Source organism: Myotis daubentonii, chromosome 7 (genome assembly GCF_963259705.1).
Source record: "Myotis daubentonii chromosome 7, mMyoDau2.1, whole genome shotgun sequence".
NCBI lineage: Eukaryota > Metazoa > Chordata > Mammalia > Chiroptera > Vespertilionidae > Myotis > Myotis daubentonii.
This window is the reverse complement of record NC_081846.1, coordinates 84272887-84291367: the sequence shown is the minus strand read 5'-3', so window position 1 is coordinate 84291367 and position 18481 is coordinate 84272887. Positions and strand designations below refer to the sequence as shown.

At 42.5% G+C, this 18481-nt stretch overlaps 2 pseudogenes; both read left to right on the top strand.

Moving 5' to 3' along the window:
• The first annotated feature begins 10757 nt into the window (after positions 1 to 10757).
• LOC132238015 (small ribosomal subunit protein eS6-like) lies at positions 10758 to 11463 on the top strand (annotated as a pseudogene).
• Positions 11464 to 15834: 4371 nt separating this feature from the next.
• LOC132238014 (small ribosomal subunit protein eS26-like) lies at positions 15835 to 16219 on the top strand (annotated as a pseudogene).
• Positions 16220 to 18481: the final 2262 nt, after the last annotated feature.

Here is an 18481-nt window from a genome sequence, read left to right as displayed (position 1 = left end):
CAGAGGCCCCTAGGGATAGCCTACTTGACTGTGGGGGCCCGGGACCTATTTGATTTTTTGAAGTTGTTGATGCCAACAGTAAGCGCAGCCTGATGAATGGCTGGCTCGCTCTCAGAGCCCTGGGCACCCTGGGGAGCACTGTCTTATGGCCGTGGCTTTCCGGCCTGGGCTTCCACCACGGTGCCCACCACTCCTCCTGCACTTTTCCCTGCCCCGTTCAAAACCAGAATCTAGAGGCACAAAGACTCCTGTGACAAGTCCACAGACGTCTCCCTGCACTGCAGCTGCTGACTGCTCTCTCTCGCCATTGAGCTGTTAGCTCCTTGCAAGCAGAGCAACAAAGACACCATCCCCCAGAGTAACTTCAGCTGGGCTCCCCTGAGCCCTCTTCCTGACTAGGCCCCGATCTTGGGCCATGTCCTTGGCCCACTTAGTCCAGTTTATGCAAGAATCCTGCTGGGTCATTTTAGTAAAGACCCCCTATTTTGTATATGTAATCAAATTCCTCAGCCCCTCCCCTCAATATCTTATCACCCCAGTTTGCCTTCAGCAAGACTTCTGTTGAGTCTGTCTAGCAAGGATCCTCCTCCCCCTTACTGTTTCCTTGTACCAATTTTCCATCCACTGACCTCCACCCTGCTCTTTGGCTATAAGTCCCCACATGTCCTTGTTGTATTTAGAGTTGAGCCCATCCTCTTCCCTATTACAAAACTCCCACTGCAATAGTCCCTTGAACAAGTGCCAGAAGAATTCTTTCTTTGACCAGGGTCAGCTTGACTTTGCATCCCTAGGATCTAACACAGTGGATGCTCTATTAATCATTTGTGAAGGGACAAAAGAATAAAAGAAAAAAAAACAAAACAAGCTATCTTTTGCCTTGCAAAAAGGGTCTATGAAGCCCACAGACTTGTGTTCAAATCCTTGTTTTGATATTTACTAGTTATGAAATCATGGATAAACTAGTGAACTTCCTTGTGTTTAGCTTCATTAGCTACAAAGAACGAAGATAATATAGCCTATTTTTGTAGAACTCTTTTGAGAAGCAAATGTGATCAGGTAAAATGTCAGGCTCTAGGTATTTGCTCAATAAATGGTTATCATTATTATTATTATTAATTTATTTTTTATTAATTAAATATTTATTGTTCAGATTATTACATTTGTTCCTCTTTTTTCCCCCCATAACTCCCTTCCACCCAGTTCCCACCCCATCCTCCTCCCTCACTCCCCATCCACTGTCCTCATCCATAGGTGCAAGATTTTTGTCCAATCTCTTCCCGCATCCCCCTCAGCCCTTTCCCCCCCAAGAATAGCCAGTTCATTCCCTTTCTATGCCCCTGATTCTATTATAATCACCAGTTCATTCTGTTCATCAGATTATTCACTTGATTTTCAGATTCACTTGTTGATAGATGTGTATTTGGTGTTCATAATTTGTATCTTTACCTTTTTCTTCTTCTTCCTCTTCTTTTTTTTTGCCTTTTAAATATTTTTTATTTAATAAAATAAAAAGGTAATTTATTAAAAATACCATTGAGTATAATAAAATTTGAGAAAATAAAATCCTTAGTACATAATCTTGCCTTGATGTACTTTTCAGCACAAGAATGCCTTTGTTTTTTTTTTTTGTTTTTTTTTATTGCTTAAAGTATTACAAAGGGTATTACATATGTATCCATTTTATCCCCCCGCCCTAGACAGTCCCCTAGCCTCCCCTATCCCCCAGTGTCTTATGTCCATTGGTTATGCTTATATGCATGCATACAAGTCCTTTAGTTGATCTCTTACCCCCTTCTTCCTCTTCTTAAAGGATACCTTTCAGCATTTCATATAATACTGGTTTGGTGGTGATGAACTCCTTTAGCTTTTCCTTATCTGTGAAGCTCTTTATCTGACCTTCAATTATGAATGATAGCTTTGCTGGATAAAGTAATCTTGGTTGTAGGTTCTTGGCATTCATCACTTTGAATATTTCTTGCCACTCCCTTCTGGCCTGCAAAGTTTCTGTTGAGAAATCAGCTGACAGTTGTATGGGTACTCCCTTGTAGGTAACTATCTTTCTCTTGCTGCTTTTAAGATTCTCTCTTTGTCTTTTGCTCTTGGCATTTTAATTATGATGTGTCTTGGTGTGGTCCTCTTTGGATCCCTTTTGTTTGGGTTTCTCTGTGCTTCCTGGACTTGTAAGTCTATTTCTTTCACCAGGTAGGGGAAGTTTTCTGTCATTATTTCTTCAAATAGGTTTTCAATATCTTGCTCTCTCTCTTCTTCTGGCACCCCTATAATTCGGATGTTGGTACGCTTGAAGCTGTCCCAGAGGCTCCTTACACTATCTTCGTATTTTTGGATTCTTTTTTCATTTTGCTTTTCTGGTTGGGTGTTTTTTGCTTCTTCGTATTTCAAATCGTTGACTTGATTCTTGCAATCCTCTAGTCTGCTGTTGGGAGTCTGTATAATATTCTTTATTTCAGTCAGTGTATGCTTAATTTCTAGTTGGTTCTTTATCACAACCTGGAGGGTCTCATTAGATTTCTTATAGATCTCATGAAGTTTATCAGCGGTTTCTAGAAAATTCTTGAAAAACCTTAAAAGTGTGGTTTTGAACTCTATATCCAGTCGTTTGCTTTCCCCATTTCTGTCATTTGTGTCCTATTTCTTTGTCTCTGCATTTTTTATGCTTCCCTGTGTTGATAAAGTGGTTTTCTGTGCTGAGTGTCCTCTAGGGTCCAGTGGTTCAGCCTCCCCAATTACCGGAGGAGGACACTCTTGGTGCACCCCTTTGTGGGCTTTGTGCACAGTCTTGTTGTAGTTAAGCCTTGAGTGTTGTAGGTATCACTGGGAGGAATTGACTGAAAGGGCGAGGACTACGTCCTCCACCTTGCCCCAGGGTAAGGGCTACGCCCTCCATCTTACCTTGGCCATGTGCTCAGCAAGCTTCTTCCCGGAAGATAGTCAAGGGAAGTGCACGCCATCACTATGACCACATCCTGTGTAATGAGACACCGACTCGTGCCTGGCCAATCGGCAGGGCCCACAGTCCTTTCTCCTCCCCTTACCCCAACCCCCTATAAAACCTCTCTCCACACAGAGTTCTCCCTCTCTCGGCCACTGGAGCTTACCGTTGCATCGGTGAGTGTGGCAGGGGAGCCAAACCCGGGTTTGAAATGAATGACTCTTTGCTTTTGCATCGGACTGACGGGCTCCCTGGGGGTCTTGGGAACTTTGAAATCTGGGCACAACATTGACCTCCAGGCCAATTTGCTATGAGAATCAGTTGTGTCTGCAGTGGGAGAACTTCTGTGCTGGAGACACCCCTCCGGGGCAAGACTTGCTTCAGTGGGGCTTTGGTGCTCACTGAGTCTGCCCCCTGAGTGTGTCCTTTATGGTTCCATGGAGCTGCAAACTGGATGGTCCCACTTTGACCTCTAGGTTTCCTGGCTCCTGTATCTCTAGGGAGGTGCTAATCTAGCCTTTGCCTGAGGCTATCCAGCAAAAGCCTCCTTGCAGGGCTTGGGCGGGGTGGGTCCTATGGGATAAACAGGGCAGGGATAGCAGTTATGGCTGCTCTCAGACTTGCCCTCAGAGGCTCTGCTTCTCAGTGTCCCAGTAATCACTGCAAGCCCCTTGGAGAGAAAGCTGCCCTCGCGTTCCCACTGATGCCAGACAGTCCCGCTTCTCCCGTATGAGTCTGGGTCCCTAGAGACTTGCCCGGAACTGGAGCTCAGAGCCTGAGACTCCCTCCCGATTGAAAATGACAACCGCACCCTCAGCCACCAGCCCGCTCCGCATGCACCTCCGCACCTTAGTATTTTCCTTCCATACTGCGCCTCCTCTGAGTCTTGGTATGCTTTTCTCTTTCTTTCTAGTTGTAGAATTTCCACTCAGCCAGCCTTCCCGTGGTTCTGGATGATGTCCGTTCCGTCTTTTAGTTGTATTTTTGAAGTGGTGGTTCAAGGCAGCAAACTCTGGTGTTTACCTATGCTGCCATCTTGGTTTCTCCCCCGGTTATCATTATTATTGCTATTAATAACAATAGTGGCAAAATGACTACCCAGCCTGGGGCATGGAGAAAAAGTGTAATAACATCTAGAACTTCTCCACTTGTCCCAAAGCTGTTTCATTCCGTTATGGCCTAAATTGTGTCTTCCCAAAATCTGTATGCTAAAGCCTTAGTAGTCATATTTGGAGATAGGGCCTTTAGAGAGGTAATTACGATTAAGTGAGGTCATAAGAATGGGGGCCTGACATGATAGAAACGGTGTCCTTACAACAAGAGGAAGAGACCCCAGTGACCTCTCTCTCCATGTTCACAAAGCGGGAAGGACGCAGTGAGAAGGCAGCTGTCTACAAGGCGAGAGGTCTCACCAGAAACCAAGCTTGGCACCTTGTTCTTGGACTTCCAGCTGCCAGAACTGTGAGAGGATAAGTTTTTGCTCTCTTTAGGTCCCCAGCCTGCGGTCTTCTGTTATGGCAGCCTGAGCGGACTCAGGCATATTGTAAGGCCGGCTGCTGCACTTAGCTCCAACTCTGGTAACAGCCCTGGTCTCCCCCCTTTCATACTGTAATTTCTCATCTATCACTGTATGCCCTACCCATCCAATCTGATTTTTATCAATTCCATTCAAGCCTTTATTCCCTTTTCCAGAATTTGGCTCTTTAAAGCTTATGATTATTTTCAAATCAAGCTGCTTCCAAATGAAAATTGGTATTCAATATTTTGAGTTTATAATTTTATGTGACCAAAGGACTAATAACTAATTAATTTTGAAATGACTAGAGAAGTTATAGAAAATTGACACAGACTGGGAAGGCTTTGTGGAGGAACTACATCATGTGTTAAGAAGGGAGGGAGGTTTTATTATTTTGGCCAAAGAGAAGGCGAAACCCTGCATTTTTTTGAGGCACTGAGCTCATCAATGCTTGTAATTCAACTTTTAAAAGAGTAAATCCCTTTCCGTGACACCATTTGGGTGAGCAGATGTTTCAGTTATTTATTGCCCAACAAACCACCACATAATTGAATAGATTAAAATAACAATGATTATTTATTTTGCCCATGAATCTGAAGTCTGGCCAGGGCTTGGCAGGGACAGCACAGCTCTGTTCTATGTGATGAGAGCCAGGGCATGCCTACTGGGGGCTGCAGGAGCTGATTCCAAGGTGGCTCATTCACGTTCTCAGTTTCCGTCATATGGGCCTCCATACGGGTTACTTGGGCTTCCTCATAGCACGGTAGCTGGGCTCCCAGAATGAAGTCTCAAGAGACAGGAAGGAAGTAGAAGCTGCCAGTTGTTAAGGACCGGAATTGGAAACTGGCATAGGATGACTCTTGCCTTAAAATCTATCCACCAATTTGTCATAAAGCCCAGATTCCAGGGGAGGGTCCTATCCCCATCTCTTGATAAGAGATATATAAAATAATCTTGAGTGCATGTTTTAAATCTGGCACAGTGGATGGTATAAATCAGAAGTTCTCAAACTCTGGCTGTATTTAGAAACAATTTGAAGTTAAAAATAAAATAGCAATGCATAACTATCTTAAGCAATGCTGGTTTAATTGGGTTGGGGGAGCCCAAGGTACCTGTATTCTAAAAATTTCTAGGTGATTCTGACATGCAAACAGGTTTCTGGGCCAAAGTTCCTGTATCCAAGTGTTGGCACAAGTGGGCGTGAGTCTCAGGGTGAGAAGGAGGCTCCACCCGCTGTCTGGAGCCTGAGGGAAGCACAGCTTGAGAAGTTGACCCAAGAGTTATCTCAACACCACAGCCTACAAGATAAATTGCTTCCAAATGAGTACAGGGGAAAGCCTTCAAGTAAATGGAGCTGCCGTCATCACACATGCTTTTTCTCATATTACATTTTACCTGCAATTTGTAAATATTACAAAAAGAATCAATAATGCTGCCATAGTGCCATAATCTAATTTGTCTTTGCTGATTGTGTGAAGCATGAGTAGGCACCTGGCATCCCGTTTCCAGACCTCAGAGAGCAATGTTAAACATTTATAGTGCACTTAATCATCTGTCAGAAATGGACAAAGGCATAATGTCTCATTAATAATTATTAAATCATTGAGTCGCACAGAGGATGCCCCCCTCTTTACTGACATAATGACCAGTAACCACTAAAACACAGTCCTTTGTGATGCAGGACAAGCACGTCTGGTCATGGAAATCTGCTTGGAGAAATTAATAAAAAATCATATTAAGAGACAGGCTTTTAGAAAAGAAGAGAACATGCATATGGAGTTCTGCAATACTCAGCCAGCGCAGATAGCTGCTCCCTCCCATCAGAGTCGGGTTAAAATTCAGTCAGGCTATTGCTGGGAGTGAAGAGATGTGAAAGGAAATGAGCTTATTTGCTTTCGGAGGTTAGATAACTCATTTAAAAATGCCCAGCTTGGGGCTGTTATTCATAAGTATGTGTATCATTTTATGAATAAAAGAGATACATATTTTGATTTGAAATGAGGCTGGGATAGAAGGAGCAATCTGAAATTTTCAGGACTTGGGTTTTATTTCTGATGCTGGCTGTGAAGATTTTTTATTATATAACAACTTTTAATATCAGGCAATGTCATTTTAGCAACATATACTGCAAGAATTGAATTACAACTGTTGTAAATTCCACCCTCCCATCACCTAATAGTCAGCCTAGAGAATTTAAAGTTTTAGCCTTTAAAAATTTTGCAGGCTATACATATTTTTCTTTAAAGAAAATATGATATCATCTCTTTTTATTTTTCATTTTCAACCTTAAACTTGCTTCATTCTGGGTAAAAGTGAAGCTTCCTGATCCACTGGGTGATAATTGGATGACCCAATCAATTACAGTGGTGATTCAAGGCTGTGTAGAATCATTATGGGAACCTCAAGGGGTCCGTTTGGCCTGGTGTGACATTCTGTGCTGCCAACATTCCTTTAGTCAAACTTTTGAAGTCTTTCCATACCTTCTAGGGCTGGTCTTTGACAACAAGTGTTAAACAATATTTGCCTTTGGTGCTCATCCTTCTAGTTCTGGACCAATAATCATTCCCGAAATCCCTTCCTGCCATTAGTTGTCCCTCTGCACAGTTATAAACACAGAATCACTCATAGCCTTTTGAACCCTCAGAGGTTGAAGCACTTGTAAGCTGCCACTTATGGGGAAACTCTCAGAACATCTTGTCTGTGTAACCGCATCTCACTAAGGTTTTGAAAGGTGGATCACATTTAAAATGCCTCTTAAAATGTGGTAAGATTGAGTTTATGTGAATTTACCTGAACAAATTAATAAAGTTGTGACTCATCTCCTTGGTCCATAAATGATTTAAAGCACATTCAAAACACCATAAAGAGAAATAGGTGAGAAACAAGAGGAAAAAATGCTGGTGGAGATATAAAAAGGACAAGGAATGAAGCCAAAACAAAAATGCAGGCCATACAATCTGTTACTCTTGTAACAGATGGGCTTCAAATTGCTCAGTAAGTATTCTAGAAACTAAATGAAAAAGGGACATTTGATTGGTTATATATTTGGAGTTCATGAGATTAAAGACATACCCACCTCTAAGGAGATGCACAGCTCATTTTGATATTATGGAAAACATAATATTCCTTCTGGGACTCTCCCTAATGTGTAATGCAACAGTGTCCTAACCTCGTCAGTGTCGATACTGGGGTTCCATCGGAGTGTCTCTTGTGTTTCTCAACATTGAATGATGGCATCGCATCATAGGCAAGTCAGTGAAAGCCTTCCCAGGGGAGGGGCGCAGAGGAAAGAAAAGGGGCCCAAGACGGTCTGAGTCCACACCTTTCTGCTTGCCTAGCTTCATTCAGGAGTGAACGTTAGAATATCTGGATATAAGAATGAAAAGGGCAGATTTCACATACTCTCCAAAACAATTTTTTTCTCTAAATTGAGCTTTTGATAAATACCAAAAGGCAGCAGCATGCTGAATGCCACACTTCCAGGCAAATGCTTTCAGCGTGTGCATTTTGTGTCAACAATTAAGTGTGGAACCAGATGCCCTGACAGACAGTGGCTGGGGGCAAGGTTACATACTCCATGAATTATGAGGCACTGAGAAGGTGCTTACCTGAATCAGTGTCCCTTTCATTCTGCTAGGAGGCGAGCTGAAATAATATCTGTACACCAGGGGAGAGAGCTGAATTGCGTCTTTGCAATTACTGTCTCAGAAACATGAGAATCAAAAAGGATGGGCTGACAAGTGATAATAGTACAAGTAAGATGGCTGGGTTGTGTTGATTCCAAGATATATCAAAAGGGCAAACACAATGGATTCACTTGTCCCTTTACTCATTCAACACATATCATTTGAACACTAGCATGTGTTAGTTACTGAGCATGCCAATGGAAAGAAAAAGCTCATGGTTTAGTTTTCTCTTTATTTTTTTTTCATTCTCATCTTACACAGATATATTGGTGTTCCTGTGCCTTCCAGTGGAGCTTTTAAAGGTCAAAATTTGTTTTCCAGTTTCTAAGCACCAATGACCTCCAAAGAGCAGCGGGCCAAGCCTACTCATATGGTCTTCAGTTTATGTTTTGGTAATGACAGAGATCTTGGTGTCAAAGAGAACATTGTTTTTATTTTCTTGTTTTTAAATTAATAAGATAATGGTTAGCAACATAGTTATGAAAGGTCATTCTAATTTCCTCACTAGAATAATTATTGGGAAGCTGTACTTTTATGCTGAATGATTTTCAGACCTAATTATTGAATATGAAAGTCTGTTTTTAAATGTCAGTTATGATGGAAAAATAACCATTATTTTTAAGGGCTAGCAGGGAATGAGCAGTACAAAATGTTCTCGTTAAAATTTTTCTTCTCTCTTTAAAATAGGTGATCAAAGACATCTAAGTGCTCCCGTCATTTTAGGAGATGTGTACATATATGAGGAATGGCACATAAGAAGACTCAGATCTTTACAATGACACTGGAAGTCCACAGAATAAGAGAAAATTTAAGCCAAAAGGCAACGTCTAGCCCAACCTCCTCAGTTTGCTCATAAGAAAATTGTTATAGAATGGGGCATTATGTCTACATGTCACAAAGTTAATGGCAGAGCAAGCGTTGAGTTCAGCGCTCCTCTTTCTGGATCTCATGGCCTATCAGTGGTACCTAGTAGATCCCAGAATGTCCACTTTATTGTTGCCATAATGTGCCAGCTCCAGGGGCACAGATGGTGACTATCATGGTAATCATGTTCCCCTGTGCCAGTGGATGTGCTCTGGACTATAACACATTGGAGGAGATTTGCCCTTTGCAAATGTTTTGCCTCCCTGACAAGAGGGAGGCACTTGAGAATAGAGATCTTTTGCTAATACCTCCCTTGCTTTCCCTTTTGGACACTGTCATGGCAGGACAGAAAGCTTAGAGATGTAACAGCTCTCCTTGTGACCATAAGAGGTTATTGTTGCCATTGCATTGAAGTCAGCAGACTGAAAAGAGAAAATCAGTCTTATCGATGTGATATCATTGATCTTCTGAGCAAGCTTGTGACTGACTACATCTTCCCATTAGGTTAGCAGAGCTCTCCTTTGATTTAAACCAGGCAGGAGGGTACCTGGTGTATTCAAGATAAACAACGGGCCAGTGTTATTGAAGAGCAGTGAAATGAGAGGGGTTTAGAAGGAGATGAAGTTAGGGAATAAGGGGAGACCAAAGTGAGTGGAATTTTATAGCATGTAAGGACTTTCAGCTTTTACTATGTGAAAGGGAAATCACAAAACAGCTGTGAGCAGAAGCATGATGTGCTCTGACTTATGTGTAACTGAACCACTCTGGCTGCTACATTGAGAAGAGACTGTGTGAAGTCAAAGCTAGAACCAGGGAGACCTGTTGGGACTCTTGATATAATCCAGGAGAAAAATGTATTAGCTCAGACCAGGGTAGTTGCGGTAAAGTGGAAAGAACTCACCAGGAAAGAACTCACCAGATTCTGGATACATTCTAAAGGTAAAGAAAATTCTCTCTCTCTCTCTCTCTCTCTCTCTCTCTCTCTCTCTCTCTCTCTCTCTCTCTCATTTCTTCCTCAAGAAAGGCAGATTGCCACATGCAGCACCTCAGTTGGATGTGTCTGGAATCTTGAGAGCTTGACCACCCTATGTTCTCCTACAAATGGCCCTTGAGAGCTCATTTAGAGGCTCTAGTAGGGGAGTGCAACTACTTGTATATCCTTGACCAAAGAATGGTTCTCCTCTATTGGGGAAGGTCATCCCCTTTGACAGAGTGGGCAGGTTCAACAGAAATGCATGTGGAGCAGTAAGGGAGAAAGAGGACGCCCTCCTAATGAGCCACATCAGCTGAATTCACCCCAGTGATCAATGGGGTCACATGCCACAGCCATAATGCCCTCACATCCAGAACATCTTTGACAGTACAAGCAGAGATGCGATTGTGCACACACACACACACACACACACAGATTTAAGGTGACTACAAGAGACAAAGTTGCCATGGATACATGGGGAAGACAGCAGGAGGAACAGTTTCAGGGCCACAGTAAGGAGTTCTGTTCTGGACATGTTACAGTTGAGGTTCCTATTAGACTTATAAGTAGAGATGATAAGTTGGCTATCAGATCTTGAAGTATGAAGTTTAGGGGAGAAGTCTATGCTAAATATATAAATTTGGGAATTTAAAAAATCACATTCACTATATGTAAGTCCATGGAATTGGATGTGAGCTGCAGGGGGATGAGCATAGATAGAAAAGAGCTGGCTTTTGTGGCACCTTGGAGGCAGTTGGCTGCTTCAGGATGAAGCTGAGCATCTCGTTGGCAGCCACTGGCTGCCAGAAGCTCATTGAAGTGGATGATGAACACCAACTTTGTATCTTTTGTGAGAAGTGTATGGCCACAGGAGCTTCTGCTGCTGAGAAAAATGGAAAGGTTATATGGTTTGAATCAGTGGTGGGAATGACAAACAAAGTTTTCCCATGAAGCATGTTGTCTTGACTCATGGCCATGTTCACCGGCTGCTGAGTAAGGGGCACTCCTATTATAGACCAAGGAGGACTGGATAAAGAAAGCTCTCATCTGTTTGAGGTAGCATTGTGGATGCCAATCTGCTTGTTCTCCACTTGGTTACTATAAACAAAGGGGAGAAAGATATTCCTATTCTCACTGATAGTATTGTGCCTTGGGCCCCAAAGAGCTAGCAGAATCCACAAACTTTTCAATCTCTAAAGATGATGTCCACTAATGTGTTGTGAGAAAGCCCCTAAACAAAGAAGGTAAGAAACCTTGGACCGAAGCACCCAAGATTCAGAGTCTGGTTACTCCACGTGTCCTGCAACACAAACATCAGCTGTGGCTCTGAAGAAGCAATGTACTAAGAAAAATAAGGAAGAGGCCACAGAATATGCTAAACGTTTGGCTACGGAAATGAAGGAGGCCAAAGAAAAACTCCAGACGCAGATTGCCAAGAGCTTCTACCTCTAAGTCGGAATCCAGTAAAAAATGAGATTTTCCAAGAGTAACAGATAAGAACAGAAATTTTAAAAAAGGAAAGAAAAGAGAAGAGACCTAGATATTGAACTCTGGAGTACTCCAACATTTAGAGATGAGGAGAAAGTGGAGACACAGAATGAGCAACCATGAAAATAAGAGAGGGTGATCCTGGAGGCCAAAGGAAGAGAGTGTTCAAGGAGAAAGGACTAAACAACTGTGCCATGGAGTCAGGTCAAACTGGCTCAAATCCCCACTTCTACATATCATGGCATAGCCAGGGTCTCTTTCCCGTCTTTCCCGGGAGTTGTGCACAAGAAGATGCTGCATTTTTCTAAGTTGCTTCACACTCCAGGGTCTGCTGGCTGAGAGTTCTTAGTCTCTACCCTGCATTTTGATTCCTCTGTGTATGTCCCCATTTTATTACCATATCACTGAACTGGAGACCTCCCTGACCTTTCCGCACAGTCCACTAACTCCAGGTTGCATGTGTGGTAGATTGAATGACAGATTTTGGGGGCACCTTCACTGTGACATCACAACATCCAATGAAATGAATTATCCAGGAAGGCTAGGTTTTGCTGTGGTAACAATAAAACCCAAATATCAGTGGTTGAAACCCACAAATGTAACTTCTCTAATGGGCATGCAAGACTTGTGCACTTCACTATACACACATTTTGTCACCAAAACAAACACAAAACAAACCACAACCTGCAAACAAATATTTGGCTCACTTAGACATATGCATGCTAAAGTATTTAGGGATGATGGATACTGATATCTGTAACACTCTGAAATACATTCTAAAATGAAATGGATTGATGAGTGGATAGAGGGACAAAAGACTAGATAGCTATGTGATAAAACAAATACAGCAAAATGTTAATTGTAGGATCTAGGTGTTGGGTACAAACATGTTTACTATAAGCTTCTTTCAATTTCTAAATGTTTGAGAATTTCCATAATAGAATGTTGGAAAAGCCATAGCCACAACTCATGTTATGCATTAGCATGGGTCAAGCTGGAAGTCTAAATGTCTAAAATACTTTGGATCACCATGGCGGGGGTTAGGGGGTGGGGTGTCAGAAATTCTGGAGGCAACTAAATGTGCTGCATGGAAAGTGACTCCTGGTTGTTGTTGTTGTTTGGGAGAACTAGTTATGTGGTTCCACTCTATTACAGGTGCCTGAGAAGTCCACCTCAACCTCTGTAGCCAGGAATGGAAATATTGGCGATACTGAATGATCATTACTAATGACGTTTTTATGAATGGTTAGACCTCCTGTTCTTTGAGGCCCCTTAGTTGCTTCCACTTCTGGTGAATTGTCAGTGGCAGTATTTTCTATTTCAATTTCAGCTTCTTGCTATGTTTGTTGGGCCTCCCTTTTCCTCTCCCTTCTCCTATCACACTTCTTATTTTCTTGTTGATTTCTTGCATAAAAATGTTAACTCTCTGTAGCTTCAGTTTTTCCAGGCTGTGCCTACAGGGCCTCAAGCCCTTATCAAATCTGTCTATGAGCTTGTTTTATTTATGGAATTTTCCCCGAGAGGAATTTTGGGGTTACTCTCAGAGTAACCACCACCTCCTGCCTCCCTGCTTGACCATGTCTCTGTGGCTGGGAGAGAGTGGGCGTGCAGTGCACTTTGCCTCTGTAACGTGTGGTGGCAGCCATGGGTTTGGCAGTGTGGCATGATGGTTAAGAGCAGACAGACCACCTGGTCTGTGCTCTAGCTCCCTGACTTCCTGGCTCTGAGACTTAGGCCAACTGCTTCTCTGTGCATCACAATCCTCTTCCTTAAAGTGGGGGATGCTAATAATATTACCTCTTAGAGTTGCTTTGAAAATGAAATGATTTAATTTATGGAAGTGCTTAGGTTTCTAAGGGCTTAATAAGTGGCAGCTATTATTATTACCAGCAGTAAGGAACCTTAGGCAGACTGCTTAAGCCTTCAGAATGGTATGATTTTTCTACAATCTCCTGACACCAGCATCTGCATCAAATGACTGTTTTGTGACCATTTTTCCTGCTCATGGCATTGGGGAGCGTTAAATGATCCATACATTTTCAGATTTTGTTCAGATGCAAACCCCTAGAAGGCAGGGACTCTTCATGACTGCACAACTCAATTGAGGCAGCCACTGCTTGATCAAACCTTGAGAATGATGGTGACAAACTATTGGGCTTAGATTTCTCTTTTTCCAAATGCCTTCTGGATTCCTTCTGAAATTACGAACTACAATGTTTGAAAGTTTACAAAAGGTGACAATTATACAATTGGGGAGACTATTATACCTAGTTAAACAGACATTTGTTGAATTTTGAAATACTTTCCTTTCTCCTTTTCTTCCCCCCCTTCTAATAAAGAAACATATATGGCAAGCACTGTGCTAGGCTCTGACGGTAAAGTGGTAAAAAAACAAAATCAAAACATGGTTCTGGCTCCCACAGGGCTTATAACTAATGGAAATACAGACAATTACATTATAGCTTAGCTGGGTTGGTGTAGAATTAGGGAACGTTACTGGATTTATTATCCAGAAAATGTCTGTGACCTTAAACCTCTCTAATCATATACATGTCTTAAGATGGATAACATGCATCATTTAAGAACAGGAAATCTTAAGACGTTGCTAAGATAGTTTATACTCATTAGTTTATAGGATCCCACAGCATCTCTGGAAAGTATTCACTTATCTCTCTATGTCTCCGTGGGAATCATGCCAGAGACGCCGGATAGGCAAGGCCTTGTTCTTAATATGCTTGATGGCCAAGGCTATTCTGAACATGGGAATCTTAATCAGAATATCCAAGGACTACACAGCTGCAAGGCCATGGCGATCTCATGGTACACTGTGCCCTTCTATAGCCCAAATAATTGATGTCGCTGTTGGCAACTAGCCTCTTTTGTCTATGTGGTATAATACCTGTTAACCAGCCAGTGTATGGAGGAGAAGCTGAGGTAGGCACAGAGGACGTAGCTACTATGTGAGGCAGGAAAGGAGAGAGGGGAGAGGCCAGAGAGGCAAGAGCGGAGAGCTCTGGTGCCGCTGCTATGTGAGGCTGTGAATACAGAGGCAGCGTGCGGCTGCTCTGATAATGGCTGTGGGTACAGAGGATACTACAGCTTTGTAGGAAAGATGTATTGGTTCACCAGCCAGTGTGCGGCTGCCTATAGAGGACTTTGCTGTAAAGAACTATTTTGTCTGATGGCTAAATGGTGTTAACGTAAAAACATTCAAACCTGTAAAGAATTTTTGTGAGTTTACTTGAGCCAAACTGTTGACATATGCTGGGGAGCAGAACCTCAATGAATTGAGATAATGCTCAGGAGATTGGCGGGTTACATCTATATTTATACATTGCAATCAAAGGAAGGGATGTAGGTGGGTTACATGAAATCCATTGGTGATAGACCAGAGAAGCGGGAGAAAGCAAAGCAGGGAAACCCCTGGGATTGGATAAAAGGTAAAATGATAGACACATACTTAGGTGGGTGCAGGAACAATTCACATGATAACAATGGAGGGATCTGTGGTATCTGTCCTGGCGCCTAGGCACATTAAGGTGTGCCCCAAGGGGATCAGAAAAAGGGAAGTTACCCAGACATTTCAAGGGTATGTTAAGGTAAAGGTTGACCTTGTCAGTGAAGATACTGGCCTAGGATGTACCCACCATAACTGCTTTTAGTTGAAGTTTAATTTCAGACCATCCTTTGTGGTTACTTTAGGTCTCTGAGTTTGCAAGACCACCATGCAGGCCTCCCCTGAGCTTGTCGGGTTAGCATGTGCCCCCTTTGGTCCACAATGGCCATTGGCTTCTACAATAAAGACTCATTCTTATATACCCACAACTTCTCATGGCTTCTCCATCTACCACCTGGCGTCCAAGAAGGTCCATCCCCGGGCAGAGAGGCTCAGACCCAACAGTTAGTGCAATGGGCAGGCTTCGAGAAGGAACCTCCCCTGACACTTGGCATAGTTGTTAGTAGGATTCAGGAGAATATATAGACTCAGAGCAGCTGTGCTCTGGATGCTCTGACAACCTCCTTCCATCATTTATTCATCTATCCTTCCAAGCTATTCAAACAACTCATATTTTCTACCTAGGCCCTCACACAAGATATTGGGTATAATAATACATGGTTCATAGCTTCTATATAGGCCCTCATACAAGATATTGGGTATAACAGTATATGGTTCTAGACCTAGAGAACTTTACTACCAAATAGGGGATAGCAAGAGATAAACACAGTTACTTATAATGATAGGTGTGCTATAGACATATAGGTTTTCAGGGGGAGGGAATTGTTCTGGTGATTTATTGTTATGTAACAATGCATCTCAGAAGTTAGCGGTTTACTCTCTTGGGTCCTCGTTTCCAACATGACCAAGAAAAGAAGGAATAATGGTCATGCCGAGGCCATGTGCAGCCTATTCGTTGCACCAACTGTGCCCAGTGCATGCCCAAGGACAAGGCCATTAAGAAGTTTGCCATTCGAAACATAGTAGAGGCCACCGCCATTAGGGATATCTCCAAAGTGAGTGTCTTCGATGCCAATGTGCTTCCCAAGCTGTGTGTGAAGCTGCATTACTGTGTGAGCTGTGCCAGTCTCAGCAAGGTAGTCAGGAATCATTCTCGTGAAGCCTGGAAGGACCGAACACCCTCACCTCAATTTAGACCTGCGGGTGCTGCCCCATAACCTCCACCAAAGCCCATGTAAGGAGCTAAGTCGTTAAAGAGTGAAGAAAAGTTCTCTGGGGGAAAAATAAATGGGAATTGTACCTCAAAAAAAAAGTTAGTGGTTTAAAACAAGAATAGTCATTTATTTTCTCACAGTTTCTGCAGGTCAGAAATTCAAGAATATTCTGTGGAGCAGTTCTGGATCAGAATCTCTATGAGGCTGCAGTCAGGTGGTAGCCATCCCAAAGGTTTATTCACTCACCTGTCTGGCAACTGTGCTGAGAAAGGTGGGGGCTGGAGCCTAGGGAGCAGGGGGGGACCTTCAGACATCTCTCTGTATCTCCATTTGCTTTCTCCACATAGCCTCTCCTGCTGGTGGCTCCATGGACTTCTTACACGGTGGCTCAAGGCTCAGAGAGTGCAGGACTTTAAAGAGGGAACAAAGCATGAGCCAGTGTCATCATTTATGTTAGCCTGGGTTCTTCTGCAGCATGGCGTTCAAGCCTTCTCTCTCGGAAGTTGTCACAAAGACTTGCTCAAGGTCACGGTGAGGAGAAATAGATTTCACCTCTTGATGGGGGAGAGAAAACTTACATGTAGAAATAGAGATATTTCTGTGGTCATTTTTAGAATGTCCACCACAGCAGCATCTAATATTTTTCTTAATGGAAGTGTGTGCAGGGGAAGTGCCAGGGAAACCTCCACAGCTGAAGCAATGTTGGGGCATTGTTAAAGATTGGTAGGAGTTGACAGTCTAGATTAGATAAGTGAGATATGCCTATTGTCCCCATTTTGTATATGGGAAAGCAGAATCACAAGAGGGTTGGTAAATACACCTAAGGTCATGAACTTTCTTAATGGAAATGCTGGAAGTAGTTTCTAGTTTTCTGAACCTCAGCTCAGCTGTTGAGATAGCCAGGAGATCTTCACCTAGGCGTGGGAATTTCCTCACCCCAGCCCCAGGAGGCACAACAGTTTCCAAGGGTGGGAACTGAGAGCTTTTATTTATCAAAAGGAAACATGCATCAGGAAAGGCAAAAAATACTGTATTAGATTCTATAGCTGCAATTAATCGTAGACCCCTTTGTTGAGTTCTTTGATTCTAAAATCTATCATTTAATTAAACAAGAATCCTATCTAATAAAAGGCTAATATGCAAATTGTCTCCTCGGGAGTTTGACCGGGAGACTAGGAGTTCAATTGCTTGCAATGACATGTGCTGACCACCAGAGGGTGGTACGGAACATGGCAGGTGACCAGCAGTGGAGGCAAGGTGCTGAGGGAGCGAGGGAAGGAAGAGGCAGGGAGGCCAGGAGGTGGGGTACCTGATTGGCCCTGATCACCGGCCAGGCCTAGGGACCCTATCCATGCACGAATTTTGTGCACTGGGTCTCTAGTCCTTAATACAAAATCTCAGATACTGAAGATTCTAGGAAGTATAGTTTAATTTAAGAAGGAAAGAATCTTTACTTCATAGAGTTAATGCCTTAAGTAGCACCTGGTGAACTAGTGACTTAAGTTAGAGAATTATTGCTTTCCCCTCATGTCTATTTTTTTTTTTATATAAACCCTCAGAGATTACTGAATGACAAGAGTACTCTTTCCTTAAAGATCTTAAGGCCAATAAATTTTTATTGAGAACCAGCTAGGTGCCAAAACTGTTATGTGTTGGGGGAACAAAATGCACACACTATAGTATTTTCTCTCAAAAAGCCTACTCAACTTGAGTGCCAAACATGAAATGTTGTGGTATATAGATATATATGTACTGCTCTGCTGGTATTTAAGTTGGTTTGGGAGAAAGGGGCAATCCTGCAGAAGATGGTGGGCGGAGAAAGGAAGGATGTGTAGAAGTTCCCCAGGCAAAGCTGGTGGCAGACAGGGCAGAGTAAAAGTAATCTTTTGAAGCTTCATTCAATTCAGGATTAACTGGATTGGTAAGGATGGTGGATAAAATAATTTTCTCTCCTTCTGGTGTGTTAGATTCCATTTGTCCACATCAATGGATTTCCTTAGCCAACGTCTCACTGTATCTTTATGGGTCAGATACAGAACTAATCTATTTTCTCATTTGCTTCAAAAGAAGAAAAATATTATATATATATAAACCGAGTAGCAGTAAGTGCATTTCAAATCCTCTTTGTATAGTTCATAGTGCTGAAATTCCCATGCGTTATAAATACCAACTTTTCATTTCATTTCAGGTTGGTTTGGATGTTGGATGTATGAAAAAATCTTTCAGGACTAATTCCTTTGGTTATTGAAGGCAGGATTTAACTCCACTTTCAAATGTGTTTATATTTACAATATCCTCCTTAAATTGGAAGACGGGCTGTGTCTTGCTTTAAC